Genomic DNA, 4,387 nt, shown 5'->3' with positions numbered 1-4,387 from the left:
TTTACTTGGATTCAGTACCTATTTTCTTACAGATTTACATACTCTGATTTAGATTAACAAATTTTATTAATTTTATTTGTGTGACAGGATTTCACTTATCAGTGTGCAACAGTGTGCTTTACCTTGACATATAATCCTACTACCCAGATATCACAACTCTGCTAGTGTATGACTAAGAGAAAAAAAAAGGTCCTTAAAAATACCCACTGCATACTTTCTAATAGTACTACTAATTCAGTTGTAGTCTTTAGGGCTTTAAGGTGCAGCTGTGAGACTTCATACGTCTAATTTGATGTAGGAGCACAGAATGTTAATTACTTGACATGTTTAGGTAGTTAATGGGAATACGACAGGTATGCTAAACTCTGGAACCTCATCACAGTGCTGAGAGGTGATTTACAGCCTAATCCTGTGTTTTCAGTGTGTTCTTATACACAATTTGTTTAAAACAAACTAGTATAGATGCATTCGATTCATACTAGTTCTTTGTTGTTATGTGTTTGACTCATATTTGTAATGTTCAGCAGATGTCAAATGGTAACATGATTTTCTGTTCGCTGTTCTTCTGCTATGTATATTGTATATGCTTTGTACGCCTGATTCTGCTACTTTTTTCCCTTTTTCTGCATTTAAGTCATGGTTGAGACCAAAGAGGGTAGCTGTTTAAGTATTGTAAATACTTTTTTTTCTTCTTTGGCATTTGCTTAAATAAAGTGAACATTTTAGGAAAAAAAAAACCACTTATGGCGTGTGCTTTACTGAAATCTTTGGCGGATTAGTGATTTAGAAATTTTTTATCATATTTGGGATTAACATTAAATTCGTTTTTATTTGTATTGGGTTTAATTTGTAAGGAAAAACTCCAAGACGACATGAGGAAGAAACTTTGGGAGGAACCAGAAGCAAAAGGAACCCATCCTCTTCTGCGTACTACCAGATAGTGGGATTATAAATCATTACAGTATACAGGTGTAGAAGAGTAAAGACAACAGTGTGTTGAAAGGATGTTTAATATGAACATATTGTAAATAAGAATCTTGGGATGAGCACAGGACAGTCTATATGAGTACAGCAGCAGGTCTTAGGTAAAAATCTACTGTATCCAGATGAGACTATTGAACTTTTGAATATTTGAGCTCTAACAGTACAAACAAGTCTAAGGAAATTATATTAATAAGCCAGTTAGTGTGTATACATATATATATATATATATATATGTTAGGTCTGGAAGTATTTGGACAATGACAGAGTTTTTGTGATTTTGCCTTTATACACCACCACAATGGATTTGAAATAAAACAATCAAGATTGTTGGATGAAAATCCTTTGCAGTCAATGACTGCCTGAAGTCTGGAGACATCACCAAATTCTGAATTTCCTCCCTTGAGATGCTTTGCCAGGCCTTCACTGCAGCCACCTTCAGTTGCTGCTTGTTTGTGGGTCTTTCTGCCTTCAGTCTTGTCTTCAGTAAGTGAAAAGCATGCTCTATTGGGTTGAGATCAGGCAACTGACTTGGCCATTGAATAATATTCCATTTCTTTGCCTTCAGAAAGTCTTGAGTTGCTATCGCAGAATGTTTAGGGTCATTATCCACCTGCACTGTGAAGTGGCATCCTATCAGTTTTGTAGCATTTGGCTGAATGTGAGCAGAGAGTATAGCTCTATACACCTCAGAATTCATCTTGCTACTTCTGTCAGCAGTCACATCATCAATAAACACCAGTGAGCCCGTTCCATTGGCAGCCATACATGCCCATGCCATAACACTGCCTCCACCATGTTTGACACATGATGTGGTATACTTTGGATCATGAGCTGTTCTTTTCTTTCACCATACTTTTCTCTTCCCATCATTCTGGTACAAGTTAATCTTGGTTTCATGAGTCCAAAGAATCTTATTCCAGAACATGCGAGGTTTTTTTAGATGTTTTCTGGCAAAGTCTAATCTGGCTTTGCTGTTCTTGAATGCTACCATTGGTTTGCACCTTGTCGTAAACCCTCTGTATTTACATTCATGAAGGCGTCTCTTGATTGTAGATTTTGACAATGATATGCCTACCTTCTCCAGAGTATTCTTGACTTCTGTTGGTGTGGTGAAGGGGTTTTTCTTCACTAAGGAAAGGATTCTGCCATCATCCACTTTAGTTGTCTTCCGTGGTTTTCCAGGCCTTTCGATGTTGTTGAGCTCACCAGTGCTTTCTTTCTTTTTAAGAATGTCCCCAACAGTTGATTTGGCCACACCTGAGGTTTTTGCTATCTCTATTATAAATTTATGTTGTTTTTTCAGCCTAATGATGGCCTCCTTTACGTGCATTGCGATCTCCTTGGACTTCATATTGGTAGCTCCAGTCGAACAGCTGCCAAATGCCAACTCAATACCTGATATCAACTCCAAACCTTTTATCTGCTTCATTTGTCTTGAAGTAACGAGGGAATGGACCGCACCTGGTCAATTAATTTCTTGTCAGTCAATTGTCCAAATACCTTTGAGCCCCTGAAAATGGAAGTACTTTGCTTAAAATGGCTGTAATAGAAAGGCTATTGAATTAAAATGGCTGAAAGTCTACACTTCAATGACATCTTGACTGTTTTATTACAAATCCATTGTGGTGGTGTATAAAGGCAAAATCACAAAAACTCTGTCAGTGTCCAACTACTTCTGAACCTATATATATATATATATATATATATATATATATATATATATAGAGAGAGAGAGAGAGAGAGAGAGAGAGAGAGAGAGAGAGATTAGATAGATAGATAGATTTTACTGATCTGATCAAGAAGTTAGCCATACACAGTTCCTGACACAGCTTAAAATAAAACTGGCCACTGGTCACTAGTATTAGTTTGAGTTTTGCCCCCAGGATGAGCCAAAAAAAAAAACTTGTGTGTTAATGACTCCCCCTTGTGGAGAATCTTCAGCTTTCTAAACCTATGTGTGTGTGCTTGAGGGTGTTAGTTACAAACCCTGTTTCATGAGGTAATTTACATCTTAAAAAATCACAAGAAGACAAAGGTCAGTCCAGTTTTACACTACAACAGACACATATAACATTATAATCAACTGAATGGAATTCTATACATGTTGCAATGACAGTGCTGAAGAGAAGGGTGCCACTCCAGACAGCCTCAGTTTAGCCCACTCTGTACAGCTGGATGTTCCTGTCCATGGTAATTTAGACTGCTTGGCTGTCGGTCACAAGTTTCACAAGTTTTCCCATTAACCCATCATACTTTGATTTTTGATGAAATGTATTTTAAAAAGATAAACATAGCACATAATGTGATCGACTGTTATGATATGAAACAAATATTTCTTTTTAAGTCTTGCCCAACATATTTTTGGAAGGTAATTTGTAAGTCTATTAATTGTTTTAAGATTTATAACAATTAATTTATAAATAATTTATAAATAATTTCTACATTTGAACTAAAGTATATACATAGGATTGACCTTTTATATCAACATGACACTATCATATTTTGAGGAGTTTAAAGTGTACATATGGATCATTACATTGTAAATACTTCTCAGATTTGTAGTTCTAAGTTACATACACTACATGACCAAAAGTATTTGGACACCTGACCATCATATTCATATATGTGCATACTAAACATTCCCTTCCAGAGTTGGTCCCATGCTTTGGTGCAATAATGGCCTCCACTCCTTTAAGAAGCCTTTCCGCTAGATTTTGCCTTTTAGATTTTCCCATTAAGCCACAAAAGCTTTAGTGAGATCGTGAGAAAAGGCCTGGGACTCAGTCGGTGTTCCGCTTCATCCTGAAGGTGTTCAGTGGGGTTGAGGTCAGGGCTCTGTGCAGGCCACTGGAGTTCTTCCTCATCAGCCTTGGCAAATCATGTCTTTTCTTGGAGCTCACTTTGTGCACAGGGACACTGTCATGCTGGAACAGGTTTGGGCCCCTTAGTTCCAGTGGAGAGAAATCTTAAAGCTACAGCATACAAAGACATTCTAGACAATTATGTACTTTCAATTTGGGGAAGAGTAACATATGGGTGTTATAGTCAGGTGTCCACATACTTTAAGCCATGTAGTATATATGCTTATTTTTTTCCCATTAGCTATTTGCATTTTTTTTTTTTATTTATTTCTTACAATTAAATTTTTTTTTAAATTACATAAACATTTTATTCAAAATTAGATAGAACATTAAATTAAACAAAATCAATAACATTTAAATTAAAAATGAAGTATGACATGTCTACTTTTACAGCAGAGACATGTGAAGAGAGGACTGTCAGGTTCAGGCCCCATCGTGTTGATTGACAGATTATGTCAGAGGCTTACGTTGTCTTTTGTCGTCATTGCTTCATCCGGGACCTTACAATTTGATTGACAGTTTCCATAGTAACAGTACAGGCA

This window comes from Pangasianodon hypophthalmus, chromosome 14, assembly GCF_027358585.1.
Source record: "Pangasianodon hypophthalmus isolate fPanHyp1 chromosome 14, fPanHyp1.pri, whole genome shotgun sequence".
Classification (NCBI taxonomy): Eukaryota; Metazoa; Chordata; class Actinopteri; order Siluriformes; family Pangasiidae; genus Pangasianodon; species Pangasianodon hypophthalmus.
The sequence above is the reverse complement of the archived record's forward strand: the minus strand, read 5'-3'. Positions refer to the sequence as shown.